Source organism: Pteropus alecto, unplaced genomic scaffold (genome assembly GCF_000325575.1).
Source record: "Pteropus alecto unplaced genomic scaffold, ASM32557v1 scaffold244, whole genome shotgun sequence".
Classification (NCBI taxonomy): Eukaryota; Metazoa; Chordata; class Mammalia; order Chiroptera; family Pteropodidae; genus Pteropus; species Pteropus alecto.
In genome coordinates, this window is record NW_006435788.1 from 1 (window position 1) to 6,781 (window position 6,781).

Here is a 6,781-nt window from a genome sequence, read left to right on the forward strand (position 1 = left end):
TGTATTAACCAATGTTATCCCGAGAAACTTAATTTAAAAAAGAGTATAGTATTGGCACATTAATACATCAGTACACTAAAGGAGTCAAATAGAATGTCCAGAAATTGACCCACTATAAATGGAAATTTAGCATATGGAAAAAGAGGTCATCTGAAGTCGGGGGAGAAAAGATTTTTAAAAAATTATTAAGTGGTATAGGTACAAAAAAGACTCTATCAGAGAAGATAAGTTTGCCCAATATATTATGCTGTATATTAGGATAAATTTCAAATGAATCTCATTTAAAATGAAACCATTCAAGTACTAGAAAAAAATGAACGAATGCTTTTGCAATGTGGGAGTCGGGAAAATATACCTAAATTATGACTCAAATACCAGATGCAATGAGATTAATAAATCTGATAACATATAAACTTACAAAGCATTTGCATAACAAAAATATCATAAGCAAAGTTTAATAATAAAGGACAAATTAAGATAGGTGTTTATAACTGAAAGATACAGAGCAAAGGGCAACTATTCATGCTATATTAAGACCTGCTATAAATAAAGAATACCAACAAATCAATGGAAGAATGGGCTAGAAATAAGAAATTGTCGTAGGCAGCTTGTGACATGGTCCCTGATGAGTCCTACCTTCCTCATATTTATGTACTAGGTTTCTTTCTCTCGAGTATGGGCTGGACCTAACAACTTGCTTCTAGGGGATAGACAATGATAAAGGTGATGGAACGTGACTTCTGTGATTAGGTTATAAAAACCCATGACTGCTATATTTCTGGCACTCTCTTTCTCTCTCACTTACTTGCTCTGATGAAGCCAGTTGCCACGTTGTGAGAAGCTCTATGGAGAGGTCCTGGCAAAGAACTGATGATTCTGGCCAACAGCTTGTGAGGAACTCAAGAAATGAATCCTGCCAAAAATAATGTAAGTGCACTATGAAGTGGATCCTTCACACTGGGCCTTCAGATGAGACCACAGGCCCAGATGGCATTTTGACTGGGGCTTGGTGAGAGACTGTGCAGTAGAGGATCCAGCTATGCTGTGCCCAAACTATTGATCCACAGAAGTTGTGAGATAATAAATGTGTGTTGCTTGAAGCTGCTAAATTTTGGGGCAATTGATTACATGCAGCAGGTAACTAACATATCATTGAAGAAGTGAAAAATAGCCTGACAACATTTGAAAAATGCTCAACCTCACTCAAAAGGGAAATGTACATTAAAATGACACTGAGATACCATTTCTCACCTATCATATTGAAGAAAAATTCAAAAGAGTCACAGTGTATTTTTTTTTGACAAGGTAGTGAAGAAGCAAACAGTCTCATAGATTATTCATGGGAGTACAAAATGATCATCCCCATAGCAGAAGAAGTAGAAATATATATTTTTAAATGACAGAGTCCTAGGAATCTATCCCAAAGATAATGGCTAAACACACAAAAATGTAGCACAAGTTATAATAAATACATACATACATACGTACACAACTAGTGGTTGAATAAACTAGGATACTGTGCAGTGGAGTACTAAGCAGCCAAAAAAAAAAAAATGAGAAAGATCTCTATGCACTGATATAGAGTGATCTGTAGGAATTTATTTGTCAAGTGAAAAAAGCAAGGTTCAAATAATATGTATATACTATGATTGAATTGTGTAAGAAATGGGATAAATATGAACACAAGCTCTTATGTTTTGTTAGAGAAAACATTCGAAAACAAACTCCAAATTAAAAAGTTACCTAAGATGAGAGAGAATAGAATGAGGATTGGAACAGAAATATATTCAGATAAAACATCTGAATAAACCTGGTTGAATAACTTTGACTTTGAAATTATGTAAACATTTCACACATTCAAAAATAAAACTATGTCAAAAACTCAAAAATAATTCCTAAAAAGAGAAAACAAGGTGAAATAAATAAGCATTCCAAGTTGGTGATATAACTATATAACCATCATTAATGGTTGATGGTATAACCATCATTATATCAAAAAACATTAGAATGCAGTATTTTGACTACATATACTTAATACAACGAATTATAGAGACAAACAGAGCTTAAAAGAAATCTTAAACTTTATTCAGTAGTCTTATAGCTAATAATGATACTAGTAATTTTTTTATAGTCAATAACATTGTAATAACTATGTGTAGTATCAGGTGGGCACCAGACTTATTGGGGGGATCACTCTATAAATCATACAAATGTCTAACCACTATGCTGTACACCTGAAACCAATATAAAATAATATTGAATGTCAACTGTAATTTAGTAATGTTATCTTTAATATTTTATACATCATAGAATAAGCAAATAAGTATGTTAATATTGTTGGGTTTTGAATCTGGGAGAAATTATAAAATTGCAGCTAGATAAAAAAATTGTTTTTAAGGTTGAATCAAACATAATTTTGCAATAGAGTGATTTTTTCTTCTTAAAAATTCATATATCCTAGTTCTGTCTACTAAAATACCTAGATATAATGGCAATCCAGTAGAATGAGCCCCAAATGTGGTTTCTAAATACTCTCTCCTTATCTAGGGCTCACTAAAAAATGATGTGGCTGATTGAAGGTCTTGGGCCTGGGGCATCTTATAGAGGGACGAAAAAGAAAGCCTCAGAGACTAATGGGGCATTACTCAAAAAATTAAAAATGGATCTACCTTTTGACCCAGAAATTTCAGTTCTAGGTAGTTATCCAGAGAAAAACAAAACAATGATCTGTAAAGGTCTGTGCATTCCTATGTTCATGGCAGCACAATTTACAATAACCAAGACAGGGAAGTAACCTAAATGCTCGTCAATAGATGATTGATTGGATAAAGAAGTTATGATTCATATATACAATGGAATATTATTCAGCCATACAAAAATGAAATCCTATCATTTGCAATGACATAGATGGGCCTAGAGGTGATTATGCTGAGTGAAAGAAGTCAGACAGAGAAAGATAAATACCATATGATTTCACTTATATGTGGAATCTAAGGAACAAAAAGAACAAACTAATAGAAAACAGACCCACAAATATAGAAGACAATGGCTAGAGGGGAGGAGATGGTGGGCTGGGAGAAAGCAGTGAAGAATTAAAGAAATACAAATTAATAGTTGATAGATGGTCACGGGGAAGGGGAGCATAGTATAAGGAATGCAGTCAGCAGTAAGTAATGGCTAGGTGTAGAGCCAGAGGAGAGAAAGAGTAATCAGGGAGGTCATTTCATAAACTATGTAAATGTCTAACTAATGTACTGTATATTTGAAACTAATAAAAAAAGACTAATGGGGACTGCTAATGGGGTTTCTTTTGGGGGTGATGAAAATGTTTTATAATTATGTAGTGGTGATGGATGCACAACTATATGATTACACGAAAAACCACTCACTTGTACAAGTTAAAGTTCGAATTTTATGGTATGTGGATCATACTTCAATAAAACTGTTATTAAAATACCATTTAAATATTTTGAATAGCAAAACAAAAAAAGACTAATGGAAAACACCAGTACTACCACCATGCAGGCTGTGAAAATCATGACTGACTTTGAGCCATGGGAAATTCTCTTTTTTTATCCCCAGCTTTATTGAAACATAATAGACAATTAATTGCTCATATTTACATTGTACAATTCAATGAGTTTTTTTCAATTATAGTTGGCATACTATAATATATGTTTCAGTTGTACAGCATAGTGATCAGAGATCCACGTAACTTGTAAAACCATCACCCCACTAAATCTAGCACCCCTCTTCCCTCCTTACATACTACATTATTAACCATCTTCCCCTGCTACACTCTACATCTCCATGTCTATTCTACAACTATCCATTTGTACCTCTTAATCCCTTTACCTTTTTTTGCCGTTCCGCAACCCCCTTCCCATCTAGTAGTCCTCAAAATATTCTCTGTATCTATGAGTTTGTTTCCATTTCCGTTTTTGTTGTTGTTTATTTTGTTCTTTAGATTCCACATGTATGTGAAATCATGCAATATTTGTCTTTCTTTATCTGACTTATTTCATTCAGCGCGATATCCTCTAGGTCCATCATGGCAATATCTTTTTCCATCCCTTTCCTTTTAGTCTGCGTGTGTCTTTCAATCTGAAGTGCTTCTCTTGTAGGCAGCATATGTAGGGGTCTTGTTTTCTTATCCATTCAGTCACTCTATCTTTTGGTTGGAGCTCTTAATTCTTTTCCATTTGAGGTTGATAAATATGTAGTTATTACTATTTTTTATTATAATTTTGATACATTTTTTTTCCTTAAAGAAGTCCCTCCGACATTTCCTGTAATACTGGCTTGGTGTTGATACATTCCTTTAGCTTATTTTTGTCTGTGAAGCTCTTCATCTGTCCTTCCACTCTAAATGATGTTGGATAAAGTATTCCCTGTTGTAGATCTTGGGTTTTCATCACATTGGATATTTTGTGCCAAGCCCTTCTGTCCTGCATAGTTTTTTTTTTCTTCTTTTTTTTGAGAAATCAACTGCTAGTCTTATGGGTGCTCCCTTTAGGTAACTCACTGCTTCTCTCTTGCTGCATTTAAGAGCCTCTTTGTATTTATTCTTTGGCATTTTAATTATAATGTGTCTTGGTGTGGGCCTTTTTGGGCCTTTCTTGGGACTTTCTGAGCTTCTTGGGGTTGTATGTCTATTTCCCTCATCAGGTTAGGGAAGTTTTCCATCATTATTTCTTCAAATAGCTAGCTCTTCGACATCCTATTTTCCTTCAGGTACCCCTATGACACAAATATTTTTACATTTAATAGTGTCCCATAGGCTCCTTTAATTATTGTTATAGTCTTGGCTTCTTTTTCCTTACCTTTCTGATTGAATGTCCTTAGCTTCCTCATCCTCTATATCAGTGGTTCAATCTTCTTCTTTATCTACTCTGTTTATTCCTTCTAATATAGTCTTCATCTCAAATAATGTGTTCTTCATTTCTAACTGGTTCCCTTTTAAAATTTCCATTTCTATTTTTATGTTTTTTTAATCTATTTGTTAAAGTTCTCACTGAATTCATCTGCATTTCCCCTAAGTTCATTGAGCATCTTTATAACCAGTATTTTGAACGCTGCATCTGTTAGATTGCTTGATTCCCTTATTCTTAGATCTCTGTTGTGTTCTCTCATATGGTTTCTGCTTCTTTGTCTTTCCATTTTGGCTGCCTTCCTGTGTCTGTTTCTATGGTCTAAGCAAAGCTCCTAAGTCTCCTGGTCTTATTGAAGTGGCTTTGTGTAGTAGGTGTCCAGTGGTACAGTCCTAAGAGGGGTCCAGCTGCAGGCCAAGTTTAGCCCCAGCCTATTAAGATTCAGCAAGCAATCCACAGATGCTATGCTTATAGTTGCCTCAAGAAACCACAACAGAACTAAGGCCAGCTGCCACCAGTGTGAGTCCTGGTGCTGCTCAGCAAGGTGCAATGAACTAGCCAATGACACACCTGGATGTGGCTTTAGTGGGGCTGCGAGTTAGGGGAGTGAAATTTCAGGGAATCCTCTGGGGGGAGCCACCTCTGTTATCCAGTTTGATTATGTCTCAGCTATGGCAGCGCTGTGTCTGCACACTGTGAGCAGCAAGAGGGCTCAACAGAGGAACAATGGATACCGCTGGAACTTCCGTCCTGGAGCTAGCTTCACCTCCAGCCCTCACTCCAACAACTCTGTGTCCTCTTCTAAGTCCCTGATGACCCTTGAGCAGCCAATGCTGGTGCTCAGAGAAAGAAGTTCCTTCACTGCGAAAGTCCGCTCGTGGTCACAGCCCCTTTAAGAGGTGTCTGTAGCTGCTGGCTGCTGCTGCTATAGCTTCTGTCCCACTCATCCGCTTGGACCGGGCAGCCATGTGTCCTTGTCCAGTCCTACCTTCTACCATTGCACATCGATTAATTATTTCTCTTTCTAGTTGTAGTGCTTCTGTTTGTCTAGATCTCAGGTGGCTTTCCTTGCTATTTTCTCCTTGTTTCTGTCACAACTTTGATTTGGTTGCAAGAGTGATGAACAAAGCCTTCATCATCTACACCATTTTTTTCCCCAGGAAGCATCTCTTAATTCATGGGGATGGCCAGAGAATCAGCTAGTGAAGAGTTTCACTGAATGATGCAACTCTGGATTTCAGGAGGAGGAGTATGGTTAGTACCAATGTATGCTGAGCACACAGTCACAATGTGGATTTTCAATGGGTAAAATCTTGCTGGTGTAGGATATAAATCTCAGAGAAATAAAAAATTATGAAAAAATTTGCTAGAATACAGACTGTAGCAAAGCATAGCTGGAAAATATTTTTTTTTAAAAAAGCTGAATGCAAAAAAGCAGATTTTTTTCAAACAAAACAAGTGTGGAAACACTAGTCAGGAATCTAATGCTTTTGCAAAAGTATTCCAGCATCGTCCAAACAGGCACGAGTCATAAAAGAACTACAGGCTCTGGGAAAAGACTTAGAGCTTTTTTCAAACATACTAAAGAAAGTACTGAAGATAAACTGGAATTGAAATGAAAACACAATTATGTTCTTCTTTGTACCACCCATGAACTTCAGCAAAATGATGACCAGCTCTCAGAAGTGGAAAAAGCTTAGGGTGACATCAGAAGCATGGTGGTGTGAGGAGTCTCCTCGATCTCTCCTCTTGAAATTATAACAAGTTAAACAACTATAATCCAACAAAGGATTCCCAGCCTGACACACAAATACTTCTGAGAGATCTGCGCATAGAAACATCTGAAGGTGGATGAATAGGAGTAAATGGGAAGAGGGAAGGCAGAAGATGAGAGACGGGTGTCATGGACA

At 36.4% G+C, this 6,781-nt stretch overlaps 1 pseudogene; it reads left to right on the forward strand.

Moving 5' to 3' along the window:
• Positions 1-6,076: 6,076 nt before the first annotated feature.
• On the forward strand, positions 6,077-6,571 carry LOC102893735 (annotated as a pseudogene).
• Positions 6,572-6,781: the final 210 nt, after the last annotated feature.